Here is a 17,261-nt window from a genome sequence, read left to right on the forward strand (position 1 = left end):
CTATGGTCCTCCTTGACAGTGTAGTCTGGGGTGGACTGCTGTTGCTTTTCTGTTCCGGGCTTGTGGGGATATATATCTATATATATCTCCCCACAAGCCATATATATATATCTCCCCACAAGCCATATATATATATATATATATATATATATCTCCCCACAAGCCATATATATATATATCTCCCCACAAGCCATATATCTATATATATCTCCCCACAAGCCATATATCTATATATATCTCCCCACAAGCCATATATATATATATATCTCCCCACAAGCCATATATATATATATATCTCTCCCCACAAGCCATATATATATATGTATGTATATATATATATATATATATATATATATATCTCATAAAAACGGAAGGCGAGGCAGTACCACCATCTTCATCAGGGAAACTCTACCCACTAGGGATGACGGGAGGTGAATCCAGCGGTCCACATCCTCACTCAATTTAGATATCACTCTACCATAGTTCGCCTGTATTACCTCGTCAGCGGTAATACCAAGATAACGGACTGGGTCGGTGGTCCATTGCAAAGGGAATTCAAGCTCCACCGGACCAGTAGAGGGAGTCAGTGGGAAAATCAGGGACTTTTCCCAATTGATGCTCAGTCCCGATAATCCCCCATAAGGCAACACCTCCCGAATAACCGTAGGGAGATGAACTGCCGGGTGTTTGAGGTACAGAAGTGTACCATCCGCATAGGCTGAAACAATCAAATTGTAATCGGGGAAGCGAAGGCCTCTATGCCCTTGATATTCTCTCAAGGGTTCGGTAGCCAGCGCATATAGAAGCAGGGAGAGGGGACACCCCTGCCAGGTGCCTCTAGAGATGACAATAGGGTCAGAAACCGTATCACCCACACCGACTCGAGCTCCCAGCTTATTATAGAGGATTTCAAACAGTTTTGAAAAAACATCACCGACCCCCGCACGTCGCAGGACTGCATAGAGGAACGACCATTCGATAGAATCAAACGCCTTTTCGGCGTCTAAGAAGACTGCCACTGCCGGGATATGCGGTCGGGTGTGTTGCAAAGCTCCGGACACCGTGCGGATATTCTGTGTAAGTGTGCGACCTGTAATAAAACCAGCCTGTTCAGGCCCAATCAACTGAGGCATCAGTGGGGAGAGACGGTTTGCAAGGATCTTCGCAAATATCTTAGTATCCACATTCAACAAAGAAAGCGGACGATAAGAGGAACAGAAGTGCGGGTCCTTATCTGGCTTAAGTAAGGTAACGATCAAGGCTTCCCGCATAGTCTGTGGAATGATCCCAGCAGAACCAATTTCCGGAAACAACGTGGCTAACTGGGGAATCAATAAATCGCTAAAGGCTTTATAAAACGCAACTGTGAGCCCGTCGTGTCCAGGCGCGCTACCTTCCCGCATAGAGTTCAATGCTAGACGGATCTCCTGTAGCTTTATAGGACGCATTAAGAACTCCCTATGCCAGTTTTGTAACCAAGGTAGTTCGATATATTCCAGATATTGCAGAATGTCCGCGTTACTAGGGGAATCCTTAGAGCTATAAAGCTCCTGATAGTAGTGTCAGAACTGTTCAGCAACGACCACCGGATCAGTCACAGTGGAGCCTGAAGCCGAAGCCAGAACGGGGACACATCTGGAGCCCACCCTGCGCCTTGCCATGGCTGCCAGGACCGACCCCGGGCGATCCGCCTCTCCGTAAACACGAGTCGTGGCATATTTTCCCATGTGCTTAACTTCGGTATCCGCCTCATTGTTAAACTCAGCCATCGCGGATTTCAGGAGGTCCTGCAGTTGTGGCGTGGACCCCGAGCTAGCTCGTCCTCTACAGTGGCAATCCGGGCTTCCAACAGCACCAGTCTACCACGGATGGAACAGAGTACCCCCGCGTGTTTGCTGATGGCTATACCTCTAATGTAGACCAAAAGATTCCCAAACTGTGGCATAACAGTTTACTGAGCCAATATTTAGCGCAAAGAATTCCGAAATGGCATCACTGAGCTCTACCTTAAAGATCGCATCTAGCAACGAATTGGGAGGGGGGGGGAGGGGACCTCCACAGGAAGGGGGAGGCCCGCGCGGAGAAACAGATAGTCAACAGGATAGGTGAGTGGTCCGAGAACGTCCGCACCAGCACCTCACAACCCTGCACTATGGGCAACAAGGTTTGCGAGATGAGCCAGTAGTCAATACGTGTGTGTATGTTGTGTGGGGCTGAGTAGTGTGTGAATCCACCCTTATCCCTCGAGCGGGCCCTCCACACATCAACACCCTGCAACTGAATAGACACATCAGCAATCGCCCTGGCAGCAGCCGAAGGCTGCCTCATGGGACCCTTAGAGCGGTCCAACTGGGGACAGGAGTAGTAGCAGGCAGTACGTTTCGAGACGGAGTTACTTCCTCCACAACCCACATTATCGTAGCAATGATGACAGCAGTCAAAGTCAATCCAGTAATAAACATTGTGCAGCCGCTACAGATCTTTGCAGCTCTTGATTTCTTCTCGTCAGGCATGTTCATCTCGTCGACAAGCAACAAAATAGATGATGCCCTAAGGTCCTGGGCAGGTATTGGTCTCTTCACTAACGTTGAGACGAGTAGTCACTAAAAGGCTACCCCCCTTTTTAGTCGGTCTTTAACCACCCAGTGGCTCAAACAATCTTTTTCTGCAATGAAGTGTCTTTCTTCCTGGATCGAAGAAGATATCTAGATGCGCTGGGAATCATATGGTCTGGGAAGACTTCCTCAGGCCCTTCAGGTGACGCAGCTCATCCTCTCTCGGTGACCAAAATGTTGCGATGATCTGTTATCACAGCAGGGCTCACGAAGGTATGTGGAATCTTTCGGCAGTGGATGGCGTGGACCCAGTTCTTCCTGTTGGTCACTCGGACTGCAGTTCTGGTAGCAAGGAGGACCTGCTCTGGGCCACGCCAGCGAGGTGCCAAGCAACTAGTCAGTTGAAACTATTTTGTGAGGACAAAATCTCCAGGCCGCAGATCATGACCATCACCCTGTGACCTGTCTGGAAGAGCTTCCCACACCTGCTGATAAATAGAAGACAAGCGGTCAGTTAACTGGGACAAATAGTCACTCATCAACATGTGGGGAACATCATGTATAGGGCGAGGCTTAGGGACCCCCCAAATATTCATGGGCCTTTCCAAAGACGACCTCATGTGGCGTACGGCCAGATCGTGTTTGTGGTATCGTTCTGATAGAAAGCAAGGCTAGGGGCAGTGCATCAGGCCATTTCAGAGACGTGGAAGCCTGTATTTGAGCCAATTTCAGTTTCAGGGTGGAGTTGTAACGCTCCACCAGGCCTGCTGACTGTGGGTGAAAAGCAGCATGAAATTTCTGCTTAATCCCCAACCCGTTCATGACATATTCTACAACTTGCCCAATAAAATGAGGTCCATTGTCACTCCATTGGACCAAACAAACGCCAAAGCGGGGAAATAACTCCTTTAAGAGAACTTTCGCTGTCGTGAGAGCTGTATAATCCTTTGTAGCATATGCCTCCATCCACTTACTGATGGCACAATCACTATAGGACATATTTCAAATTATTACAGCGCTCATACTGAATGTAGTTCATTTGCAGGACCTCAAAAGGTGCAGATGCTGTCGCAAACCCTCCTGTTGGAGTTTGCGTTCCCTTTCCTGGATTATACTGGAGACAGACCAAACAAGACTGGACTATCTTTGTAGCAGTGCCGGCAATATCAGGATGATCCCAAACTTGCATGAGTTGTTTTGCCATTGAGGATGCACCAACATGTGCCGGCTCATATGCCATGTGAATCGAGGGGTACAAAGTATGCTGTTGGTAACCTCCATTTGGTCATATCTTTATTCCTCCAGCAGCCCTCATCATCCAGTGTTCCCTCCTTAAACCATTGGTCTAGTTCGTCAGCAGAGGCAGATTGTTGCATGTCCAGCACTTCCTGCTTGGCATCATACCAAGTTCAGCTTGTGACTTAACCACATACATAGATGTGATGCTTCGCTGCATTGCGGTCTCACGGGCTGTGTGATCCACAAAGGCATTCCCTGCTCCTATTTTATCAGTCACTTTCTTGTGTGCACTACAATTAACAATTGCCAATTTCTTAGGATAGGTTAGCGCAGTAAGAAGATTATGCACGAAAACGGATTAGAGGATCCAACTAGAAATGAACTAGAAAAAGAATTTAACATTACAGAAGTCGAACTAGCTCTTTTTGACTTGGCCTCAGGTAAAGCTGCAGATACACCCGAACTGTAGGAGTTCTGTATAGCAGCCTAATGAGGCTCAGTATGTATGGTCCAAACCCAAAGCGAGGCAGCATGGCAAACAGATAAGGCCATTCGACCGTATTGAACGCCTTCTCCAGGTGTAACACGACGCAACATGCTGTATGCCAGTCTGCTGCGGCACAGCGCATCACTCGGAACAGCCGATGAATGTTAAGTGATGTGTTCAGAGCAGGCATGAACCCATATTGGTCTCGATGAACTAATTGTGGGATGACCGGGGCCAATCTGCTTGTTAATATGCCCACCAACATTTTGTAGTCTCCATTCTATAACGTCAGTGGGCGATATGCGCCCGTAGAGGTGGGATCTCAACCCTGCTTAGGAAGTGTGATCAATGTAGCTTCCGTCATTGAGGTTGGGAGGGAGAAGCTTTCCAGCGTTCCATGTCTACTTTGAGCAATTGTGGGCTTAGGCGGTCAGCATATGATTTGTCGAATTCATGGGGGAACGTGTCAGGCCCCGGCACCTTTTCAGAAGGCAGGGCCCTCATTGTGCCTCTAACCTTTTCCAGCATGAGCGTGCCATCCAGCTCCATCCGCTGTACCAGTGTCAGAGCCTTAAACGAAAGGCTGTCTAGGAACCCCTGTATCGTTAGTTCAGGAACCATCCGGGAAGAACTGTACAACTGCGTAAAGTCTCAGATGTCTGGGAAGACTGAGATCCCCTGTAGACACCTGCGTGTCTCCCGTCTTCCTGGTGTTCGGCCATGACTATCGAGCTCGATGACGAAGAAAGGCCGGTATTTTTCTGTTATTGTTTTGCCTGTCGCTCTGTGATGATTCAGTCTTGGCGTGGTGGTGTATGTGGTTTGATCTGGATCCTTTCATTTGTCCATTTAAATACATCCTCTGGGAGTCAAAAACCAACATCTGAGACTGATACGGGCCCTTTTTTGGATGTTGAGTCAGGATATGACCTGTTTTGCAATTGGCTGACTGGAGCCTTGGACTGCCTGATCCCAATTGCGGAGAGTAAACGCCGTTGTGCTGATCCTAGTCCTTGGTATGACGATTCGCTTCGGCTCCTTAGGAAAGCATGCAAACAAGCTGAAAGAGCCTGGCGTAAGTCTTATTTGCCAGGCATGAAAGCGATCTACCGTGCCAGGACGAAGAAATATAGAGCGGTTAACAAAGATCGGGCTGCCTACTATTCTCGCGAATTCAACACCAGCACCAATCCTACTAAATTAGTATTTAAGGTGCTTAAGGATCTTACAGCCAGTAGAGCTCCACTCGCTGAGATCTGTTCTGCCTCGCACTGTGAGGACCTGGCTGCCTTTTTTGTGGAAAAGGTTGAGGCCATTTATCGTTCCTTTTCTGTTCCATCCGTCTCTGTGGGGAAGTTGGAACCTTGCCCAATGACTACTATGTCTTTGTGCTCTTTCCCAGAGCTTTCGATGGAGGAGTTTAATCAAATTGTGGCGAAAGTCAAATCTGGCTCTCCTAGTGATCCTCTTCGGCCTGCCCAATTTAGAGATTCAGCGTTACTTTGTCTTCCTCCTCTGCGTGATCTTGTCAATCTATCTTTGACGTCTGGTTCTGTCCCTGCTAGCTGGAAACAAGCTCAGGTGATGCCTATTTTAAAAAAACCTGCCCTGGATCCATTAAAGCTGGAGAACTATCGCCCTATATCTCTGCTCCCATGGGTCGCAAAACTGACTGAGGTTCATGTTAATGCCATTCTATCTAATCATCTTCATTGCGCTCACATTTTGGATCCCTCGCAGAATGGCTTTCGACCCGGCCACAGTACTGAGACTGCGTTGCTCTTTATGGTTGAGCACCTGCGTACTCTGGTTGACTCGGGTCAAACGGCGGCACTGGTGCTTCTCGATCTCAGTGCCGCCTTCGACACCGTCTCCCACGCCATTCTAATACAGCGTCTGGGTGAGGCTGGTGTCGATAATGTGGCACTCGAGTGGTTTCGATCGTTTTTATCTGGTCGCACGTTTAGGGTTGTTACACCTCCTTTTCAGTCTAAACCCTATCCTATCACTCAGGGTGTGCCGCAAGGGTCAGCTCTGAGCCCCACACTTTTCAATCTCTATGTGCAGCCGCTGGCTGCTGTCGCCAAGCGTTGGAACCTGACTATGGTGTCCTATGCTGACGACACGCAGCTGGCGGTTGCATTAAGTGGGGCGTCTGACCTCAAGGCTGCTGAGTTCCGTGAGGGACTGAGCTCAGTGGCCCGTTGGATGACAGATAATTGCCTGCAATTGAACGCTAAAAAAAACTAAGTGCTCATTGTCGGCAAGCAGTCATCTCTGGGGTGATCATTGGTGGCCACCCGAGCTTGGTTCAACTCCTCTTCCTGTCACCGAGGTTAAGAACCTTGGGGTCTGGTTGGACTACAAACTCAGTTTTGCCTGTCATACTAAGAAAACCGCTGCCACGTGTTTTGGGATTCTACATAGGCTCAGACCTATCTTTAAATTCTTTGATGCTCCAACCAGACCGCTTATTGTTCAAGCTACGATTTTGTCTAGGTCGGACTATGCGAGTTCTCTTTTGTTGGGGGCTAATTTTGCCGAACTTTCTAGACATCAACACGTTCAAAATGCTGCCGCCAGGGCTCTGGTGGGCTTACCGCGATTTTGCTCGGCCAAAAATAACATTGTCAAACTTCATTGGCTCCCTGTCGCTCAGAGGATTAAGTTTAAATCTCTGTGCCTTGTGTTTAAAATTCTGAAGCACTCTTCTCCTCAGATTCTGGAGCACTTTATTCTGCCTTATGTTCCCTCGCGCTCTCTAAGATCCTCGGGTCTTCACTTGGTCACAGTCCCGCGCTTTAAGAGAGCTAGGTCCGGCGGCCGCTCCTTTAGAGTACTTGCTGCCGGGCTCTGGAACTCTCTTCCTGTCCATGTCCGTGCAATTAACGAACTTTTTGCCTTTAAGAAGGCTGTTAAAACCTTCCTTTTTCCTCTGGATTCTTAGTGCTGCTGTGTTCTTGTCTTTGGTATTACTTGTGTCCGGTACTTTGTCCTTTATAGCGCCGGGACGCCCCTTTGCTGGGGCAGCTGTGCGCTTTATAAATCCGGATAACATAACATAACATACATCACTTTGAGTATGGCCGCATATTGAAGCATATATCTGATATTTAACTCCTGGATAGGCTGTTTTGCTGCCTGAAATGATTGACGCTGGTGCTGTACTAGCCTTGTGTAATCTAGAAATATAACGTGATTGTTACATCCATTTTTCCGGTGTCAGACTGTGATTCCTCAGGACATGCTTGTTGCCAGAATGTTCCCACCTACAAGTCTGAATGCTTTTATGGCGCAGACAATTGGAGTGGCCAGGTGAGGTAATGGGTGTTGGGAAGGAACTGCGGGGAAGGAGATCTGAAAAGGAAAACAAAATATTTGTGATTGCTTCTCCTAATCTCTCCCTCCATAAGAACCGTAATATCATGTTAGTTGACACTACTGATATTTTTAGTATCAGAAGGGCTTCATGATCTTCCACTGCTGAACTGATGGAAGGGATTTTCCAGCCCGGAAACAGTTTAGTACAACGTACAGATTACCTTGGGTGGGCGGTGCCAGATCATTATACACATGTAATAGATGTGCAGTGGCTATCCCGCTCTACCCGGCACACACATGACTCCTCCTCAGGGACTGCTTGGAGGATCCAACCTTCCGCGACTAATCTCACATCATCAGTTTTCCACCGAAAACCACACCTCTGAATCCTCCAGAGCAGTCGAATGGGACGCTTTAAAGTTGGTCATGAGAGGCATTTGCCTGTAGGAAGTAACAGGGGTGTGCAGAAATCTAGACTAGTAGCTCGAGGCAGCTCAACGGTTCTTGCCCTCACTGGAAAGGGAGGCAGGATGCAGTACTTCTAGGAGACAGGCGCTAGCTTAAGCCAAGGTACAGCATACTGCTCTTTTGGAGCTAAAGCGATGCTTTAACTTTACTGCCTACACAGCTGGGACACACCGCAAAGGAAACCAGTCCAGTCGCCTTCTCGCTTGACTGACAGCCAAGAGGTTTATTCGAGCCCAATACTAGAAATAACCTCTCCCACCTGAGGCACCCTCTGGGCTCAATACGACCTTCTGAGCACGTTCTTCAGTTACTACTCCACCATTTATGATTCTGGGCTCCTAACGGGACTTGCCCTTCCTCGAATCTCTGTGGCAGCCCATGAGCGCCTATACGTTCCGATTTTGGTTGCTGACGTGAAGCAAGCCATCAAAGACTTGGCTAAAAATAAAACCCCAGGCCTGGATGGCCTGCCGATTGAATATTACAGCACTTTTGCCAAGAGCCTCGCTCCCCATTTATTTGAAATGTTCAGTGAGGCCTTGAACACTGGGGAATTACCTCCTTCTCATTGCGAATCCCTCTTGGTGTCTCCCCCGAACCCTGACAGGGGTCCTGCCGGTTTGTCCTGTTATCGGCTGATTGCAATCTTGGATGCGGATTATAAGATATTTGGAAAGATACAAGAAGATACGCCCTGATTCAGCCTGAGGTCACCCGCCCTGACCAAACTGGCTTTGTTCCAGCTGCAGCACTTCTCACAACATCAGATGCCTCTTCCACATGCAGGATCACGCTCCAAAACAGCAGCCTGTCTGACCTTACATCTCAAAGGCATTCGTCACGCTCCAGTGGGACTACCTCTTCCAAGTACTGGCCTGCATTGGGGTGGGCAACCACCTCCTGAACAACACAAAATTACTTTTTACAAAATCCATTACGAGGGTGCGCCTGGGACGGCTCATCTCACCGCCCTTCTCAGTAGACCGGGGAACCAGACAGGAATGCCTCCTGTCCTGCATGATCTTCGGGATCGCAACGGAACTGTTCACCATCCGTCATTGTGCGGAAGGGCAAAATGGTGAAATTCCCTTGGACGATGGTATACAAGCAGTGTCCCTATACGCAGGTGTTATGCTTCTCTACCTCTGCGAAGCTCATTCCAATCTAGCGTCCCTAAACATCATACCAGACGCATTTGTGCTTGCTGCAGGCCTCTGCATTTACTGGGCCAAATCCAGTGTATATCCGCTGTGCCCTGGCATTCTCCTGTGGATGTTGCAGTTTGGGGGCTCTATACTCCACTCACTCGCACCACGGTCCCATACCCAGGGGTACACCTCATCACTACCAGGCTTATTTATTAGACAACCACTTGAAAAAAGCCTTATCCTCACTGAAACCGAGAAAATGGTTTTGGAAATCACTCCCGTTGGCTGTGACAGTAAGGATAGCTCTATTGAAAGTGGTTATCCTTCCCCAGCTCCTGTATTACTTTGCTCACCTCCCTGCCATTCATCCCCATCCCTTCTTTCAAGAACTCAACACCCTCTTCAGGCGACAAACCCCACTGGATTGCACTGAAGCTTGCAGCTGCCACACTGCAAGGGTTTAATGGGCACCCCCTCCTTTGAGGCGTACTTCCTGTCAGCCCGACTGCAGCGGATGTCATGCTGACTAGCGGGGTGTAATCTGGGTGAGACATGTCAGAGGACTGGTGAGACATTTCGTGGACTGGTCCCCTCACACCAACCTTGATCAGAGGCGTCCTACTTCTCAGGAGAACACTACTATCCCAGTGGTTTTTCCAGATGAAGATAGATCGGAAATGCATGGCCAAAGTCCACTTTCTCACATGACACATTGCTCCGTACGCCACAGAGCTCCCACTAAAGGGCGTGCCGTGCCTTCCTGGCTCGTATTTTGCTGCAGTCCTGAGGTGCTGGCCCGAACGCTCTTTACACATGGTGGGCAATCTTTTCGCTGATGCTCCTCCATAGAGCCACTTGCACACCCACCCACTCACACAACCACTCGCAGCCATTTCCTCACCCATAGAGCCACTCACCCACTCATAGAACCAGTCACTCACCCATACAGACACTAACAAAGCCACATACTCACCCATACAGCTACTCACACACTTAGTCACCCATACACTTAGTCGCCCATACACTTGGTCGCCCATACACTTGGTCGCCCATACACTTGGTCGCCCATACACTTGGTCGCCCATACACTTGGTCGCCCATACACTTGGTCGCCCATACACTTGGTCGCCCATACACTTGGTCGCCCATACACTTGGTCGCCCATACACTTGGTCGCCCATACACTTGGTCGCCCATAGCCTCTCACACACCCATACAGCCTCTCAACACAGCCACTCATTCACCCGTACAAGCACTCACACAACCACTTAAATACCCATCCATCCAAGCACTTCCATACATGCTCACTCACCCATACAGTCATTCACACAGACACACTCCCAAACATCCAAACAGCTACTCACTTACCCATATACCCACGTACATCCCAGTCACTCATACAGCCAGTCACACACCCACTCACATACCCATACAGCCACTCACACAGCCACTCCGTCAGCTACTCATGCACCCACTTATACATCCATACAGCCACGCACACACTGATACATGCACAGCCACTTACATAACAAATGTTAAAAGAAGTATCACTCATTAGTACACCTAGTATACTAATTTAATTTTTGCAGTAGCTTAGTAAATGTTTAACAATCATAAATTCCTGGAAAATACTCACACTCACTGGATGATGCCATCAGTGATGTCACTGACCATGTCATGAGTGAGGTCATAAGCAGTGCATTGCGAGGCGTTTATACTACTGCGGCACAAACTTGGCTCATAGCTGCCCTCGCTCGAGCAGTGTGATATTAGCTGGAGCTTAGCATAGGCGCTTGACTGACCCCTGTCCCCCTGCATCCTCCTATATTCATACTTGGCACATCCTCCACCCCTCGTTATCTCCCAGTTCATGGTGCACCGCCTCAGATAACCCGACAACCTTAGCTATGCATGGCAAATATGCAAGGACGCTCTTATTGTACTCCGGAACATAGCACCAATGTCTGTCTACTCATAGTTGCATCAATGTATAATTGGCAATGCTCTTTATACGGAATTTATGGTGTTACTGTGCATTGCAGATACCCCCTATTAAGCGGGTTATGCCCTCTGAACTCACAGCAGTTTCTTAGAGTGCTCACCCTAATAATAAAGATGTTGCATTAATAAACCATATATTCAAGTTTGACAAACGTAAGGGTTACAAAGACAATATTTTTCTTAGTAAGACAAAATAAACATGAACACTTGTTTTCCTTGTCCCCACCAATGCACTGGGTTCAGACAGTAGGAATTCAGCACCCCCACATGTCTCTAGAGAAGCAGCTTCAGTACGCAGCGTTAATGTTTTAGAGAATTTCATGAGCTTCATCATCACAGAACTGCAATCAAAAGCTGTAGCTTTTTGGAATATTGCTTTCAAATTGAGCCGTGAAATGCACAATCTGGTTTCAAAGATCTCCTCAAGAGTGGACAACCCATCAGACCATACTGGAGACTACTGGACTAGTTTGCTTGGTCAACCATTTCAAATTTGGTTTAGAAAGGGGGAAGACGGTATTTGGCTGCTTCCTTGCACAGGGAGCGGCTCCGGTACAGTCCATCAGACACTGAATAGGCAACGTGCTGCTTTTAACAGTGCAAGCTCCATATAGGTGCAGCGCAACTGTGAAATTGCTCCTCCCATAGTAGGGAAGCGTTTAGGCACATAGAACAGCATGGGTGTGTGTGTTCGATTTACTTGTAGACGAATGCAGGTCCTGGAAAGAAATAGTAGTGCTTCTAATAGAGCACTTATTGTTCAGGAAGCACTCGTGATGTGAAACGCTGCCACTTTCGTAATGTTAGCACTTCATAACAAAAAGCCTTAGTACAGCAATAGTTTCCAAACGTTGGCATGGATGTCATATATAAGAGCTATGTCTCCCGCGAAGCGCGCTTAATACATGCGGTTATGTCACTAGGCAGCCGCAGCCTCGGTTTGCCCACCGGGGGCGCTCTAGTCCAACTTGGCCTTGTGTAACGTAGAGCGGGGCCTCTGTTGATTGGCCGTCGGTGGGTACTTACGCAAGGTCTGCTGCTGCTGCTGCTTCCTGGACGGAGCCCAGCTTCGGTTATTGTATAAATGAAGCTGAGGCAGCGGCGTCCTGGGCTCCTTGGTGCACACACGGTACCCGCTCCCAGGCTCCCTGTGGTGGTGGGATTTCTAGAGAGACCGCCTTCTGCCATCTCTGCAGGGAGACGGAGCACCCCGACTCCTTCTGATAGCGGGCTGCTGGAGAGGCGGCATGTCGGGCTTTTTCTGACACCAGCAGCGACTGAATGCATGCCCGGTACCTCGAGAGCAACGACGGCGTGCTGGTCTGAGGGACTTTGCTAGTGTGCGACTGCATGCAGGGAGCCCAGAGGCTGCCATCTCGGTTTACCTCGTATAGCGAGCTTCTGCAGGGCTCCTGAGACTGCACCCCTACGTTTCCTCCGGAAGGATTCTGCGCCCGGTTCCTTTTCCCACCTGGAGTGCGCCCAAGCCGTCTCTACACCTAAGAAGAGCAGTTTACGCCCGTGCTCCCGCCGTAGAGACCCTGTGGGAGGCGCGCTGCATCCCGGGCTCCAGGCGTGCTCATAAACCTGCTGCCCAACGGTAAGAAGTCCTGTTTGGCGGGTTGAAGGGGCAGAGGGCATAGCGGTGAATGGGATTTTGAAGACTTCTGTTTGTTGCAAAATATGATGGTAGTTATTGAATCAGTAAAAATGTCAAGAATGTAATGTACGTTGGGAGTGTTTTCCAAGGCTCCATTGTAATGTGTATGTAAATGTATTGGAGCGGAAAAAGCTGCAGTTTGTAATGTCAATGTTTACTCGGAACTGACCTCTGTGACCCATTTGTGATGCACTTGTACATCTGGAACCTGTATACTGTGTACTGTACATAAACAGGAGGTACCTGTGTAACCTGAAAATCTTAAACACGCCTGCCTGGTGTTTATCATATTAACTTGTGTAGTACACTTATAATTTATAAAGTCTAATTTGCTGTGGCCAAAAGTGCGTGTTTAATCTATAATCTCGACATGTAATAAACATGGGATACAGATACCTGTCTAATCTACATCTACTGTAGAGATATAGAAAGGTTCTCTGTAACCTGTAATAGCGACATTTATTATACAATACCCCACATGGACCCGTGTGTTCTGTAATATCCCATGACGGTAATTAATTTATACTCTAAAGGGACATTTGTGATCTACAATATAGCTGATTCACGTACATAGGAGAGGCCATGATCTTTATTTAGTTCACCTGAACATTAGAGATGTAATGTATGTCTAATGTACATTTAGTGTCTGATTCATAATATCAAAATGTAATATACATACCCAGAACGGCATTCTAATAGTTAAAGAGCAAATGTGAAGACCTCTAATCTCTATTGCATATATTTGAATGTTAATGGAACTGTTAATCTACAGTATCTAACGAAGATAACCAAAAAGGGTTTCTGTTGAACATTCACTAAGTGCCAGTGCAATCTATATCAAATGTAGATCCTTGTAATGTGCATCAGTGTAACGTACTTACAAAAGACAAGAGCAATAAATCAATATCCAGTTTGTCCATAGAATAATCATATGTAATTTAAAATGTTTAGTACATTGAAGAAGCGTGTGTAGTCATTATCTAATATACCTGTACAGTAATGGTGTCTCTAATCCTTCTAATGTACATAGGAAATGGGTTTGCGTTATCTTTAATATCTGTGTTAAAGACACGCAGACATGGCCAATCTAATCTATAGTGTCAAATTAATTTACCTAGAAGAGACCTGTGTAAGTACATGCACAGAAGCAACGTAATTTAGAATATAAATATTTAATAAGTAAGTATACTTGAAATAGAACTGTTAAATATGTATCCCATTTTCTTGTATAGCATTGGACTTCTGTAATCTGTGACTGGTGTGTATAGAGAAATGTGCCTGGGTATTCCTAAATAGCAGTATTTATTAAACAGACATGGGGCAGGCCTATCTAATCCGTATGATCGACTGAACATACTTGGAGGAGGCCTTGTAATATGGAATATCAATACCAGCAGAAAGGGACCTCACATCTACAATTTAAATATATTGGGTACATACTCAGAAAGGATCTGTGTAATATAGAACGACTATGTAACGAGCACATGCAGAAGGAATCGGTGTACTCTGGAAAATGTAATGTACGTTCATGAAAGAAAGCTGTGTAACTATCTGCTGTAGTTGTATCGTAGGGGACATGTGAGGCTTTTTGAAGGCCAGTGGGGTGGGGCGGGGCGGCTGGCTGGTCAAGAGTAGGTGAGTGGAAGCGTTTGCTTCTCCCTCTTATTAAGTTAGAGAGCAGGCTGGGAGCAGCAGTTGCCTGAGGCCTCGCTACACCGTCTGGGTCTGGTGTCTCTGGGCCCGGAATTTTCGGGTCAAGAGACATCGTGAAATGTATAATGACCTGAGCCACTTGGGTCATAATGCGTATAGGATATAGGAGCTGAAGGTACGTGTAATATGTATCAAACGTGTATAGGGGAAAGGGCAATTATCGTTCTGTAAGCTAATGTGTTGCTGGAGAGTGAAATAAAAGAGAACAATATTTGGTGATCTAATAAAAGGTACAGCAACCTGCAAGACAGTGCACCCTTGAACTGATACGAAGGGGAGACTCTTTAGTTTGTAAAATGTAGGGTTAATTTCCTTTTATCGGGGGTCCATGCGAGTGCTCGTCAGTGCCAGCATTGATTGAGGGTTTGTGAAGGGTGCAGCGCGACAAGCCAGAATGTGAAAGGATGTCTGCCACGCGCCACCCAGAGCCACTCTCGTGGTGTCCGCATGGGGAAGCAGGCGGGCTTCCTGAATTCAGACCAGCAGAAACTAGCGAGCCACCACCCCTCTTCCCATCAAGCGGGCGAGCAGTGTTGAGTCAGTCTGGAACATGCAGTCGCCGGCCGGTTCTTTTCTCGTTTTCTGTGAGTTTTCTCCAAGGTATGGTGTTGGTGCTTTCAATGTCATTTTCCTATCGTTTTCATCCGTGTCGCCATTCTGCTCACTAACCTTTTCGTTTTTTTGTTGCTATGCAGTGTGTAGTCTTCGGCCCGGTGTCTGTAGCAGTATTGCTTGGTTGATTCAGCATGGATTCCTTGTTATTCTGCGACGTGGTGTTACCGAGATACTGGCAAGCTGTTTCATTAGCCAGATTAGGGTTCTTTTAATGAAATGTTGGATTTCCAACGCGCCAACGTTCAGGATTGCAGCTTTGACCTAAATTGAACGTATAGTTGGATCAGCAGACAGAAGCGGAGGCCTAGCAAGCTTCTGCATTAACCTCTTGTGTTCCGAGAGCGTCGGTAGGAGCACGTGGCTTCCAACAGATAGATTACGAAACAGTGATGCGAAGCAAGTCGCTGCCTCTGCGGGGAAAACCGACCAGCGAGACATTACACAGGAGCTGCGATTCCATCACCGAGCAGCTTTCTTTCATCCCATCACCGAGCAGCTTTCTTTCATCCCATCACCGAGGAGCCTTTTTTCATCCCATCACCGAGCAGCCCTGTTTCATTCCATCGTTCTCCTCCACCTCCCTTTCTAGGAAAGATCCCTTTCACCCCTTCAGCTACGGACCCGCCTCTGAAACCGGGTTGATAGCTCTAGTGGTTAACATCCCTGTAGCTAAGATATTTTTGAATGGCAGTAAGATAGACCAGTAGGGCAAGACTTTATGTGGGATGAAATAACTGAGGGGGTTCTCTCATAGGGGCGTGGTCTCTGTAATTACGTGCGTGGTTTAAAACACCCAAGCTAAAAATCTGTGCCTCGCATAGTGTGCTATCCCACAGGTATTTTACTGCTTCTGTCTATTTATCCAGATATATAACACAACAAGTAACATTACACCTACAACAAACCGGAGCTTTTGGCTTTATCAATCAAACATTTGTAGAGGGTCTCAAGGCGCTAAAGGGAGTGGGGGGGGGGGGGGTAGCTGCTACTGTTCGAACAACCAGGCCTTGAGAAGTCTCCTGAAGGTCAGCAGGTCCTGGGTCTGTCGTAGGTGGATGCGTTGGGTGTTCCATGTCTTGGCGAGGTGAGAGAAGGATCTGCCGCCGGTGGTCGTTCGGTGGATGCGTGTAACGGTGGCGAGGGCGAGGTCAGCGGAGAGAAGCTGGCGGTTGGGAGTGTAGAAAGTGAGTCGTTTGTTGAGGTATGCTGGTCCGGCGTCGTGGAGTGCTTTGTGGGCGTGGATGAGGAGCTTGAAGGTGATCCTCTTGTTGACAGGGAGCCAGTGCAGGTTCCTCAGGTGGGCAGTGATGTGGTTGTGGTGGGGGATGTCGAGGATGAGGCGTGAGGAAGCGTCTGCATGTGTTGGAGTCTCTTCTGGAGTTTAGCTGTGGTTCCCGCGTAGAGGGCGTTGACGTAGTCCAGCCTGCTGGTGACGAGGGCCTGGGTGACTGTCCTTCTGGTTCCCATGGGGTTCCATCTGTAGATCTTGCGAAGCATACGGAGGGTGTTGAAGCAGGAGGAGGAGACGGCGTTGACTTGCCGGGTCATTGACAGAGATGAGTCCAGGATGAACCCCAGGTTGCGTGCGTGGTTGGTGGGTGTCGGCGCAGCTCCCAGTGAGGTCGGCCACCAGGAGTCGTCCCAGGCGGAGGAGGTGGAGCCGAGGAGGAGGACCTCCGTCTTGTCCGAGTTCAGTTTCAGGCGACTGTTCTTCATCCATTCGGCGACTGCCTTCATTCCATCGTGGAAGTTGGTTTTGGCGGTGGCGGGGTCTTTGGCGAGGGGGAGGATCCGCTGGGTGTCGTCGGCGTATGAGATGATGTTGAGGTTATGTGATCGGACGATGTTGGCGAGCGGTGTTATGTAGACGTTGAAGAGGGTCGGACTGAAGGATGATCCCTGGGGTATGCCGCAGGTGCTCTTGGTGGCTTCGGATCGGAATGGCGGGAGGCGGACTCTCTGGGTTCTGTCGGTGAGGAAGGAGGTGATCCAGTTCAGGGCTTTGTCGCTCATCCCTGCGTTGTAGAGGCGTGTGCGTAGGGTGTGGTGGCAGA

General features: G+C 48.2%; 1 protein-coding gene across 2 annotated transcripts in view; it reads left to right on the forward strand.

Annotated features, from left to right (window-relative positions):
* SLC23A2 (solute carrier family 23 member 2) overlaps positions 1-17,261 on the forward strand; it is an 833,120-nt gene that overhangs the window by 324,883 nt on the left and 490,976 nt on the right. The window contains exon 1 of one of the 2 annotated variants that reach the window (XM_085636369.1): positions 12,285-12,819. The exons of the other annotated variant lie outside the window; for it this stretch is intronic. The gene's annotated coding sequence lies outside the window, so the exon portion shown is untranslated. Of the gene's footprint in view, positions 1-12,284; positions 12,820-17,261 lie in introns of those variants that run through there. 2 annotated transcript variants of the gene reach the window in all.

Source organism: Triturus cristatus, chromosome 11, assembly GCF_964204655.1.
Source record: "Triturus cristatus chromosome 11, aTriCri1.1, whole genome shotgun sequence".
In the NCBI taxonomy this organism is placed as follows: Eukaryota; Metazoa; Chordata; class Amphibia; order Caudata; family Salamandridae; genus Triturus; species Triturus cristatus.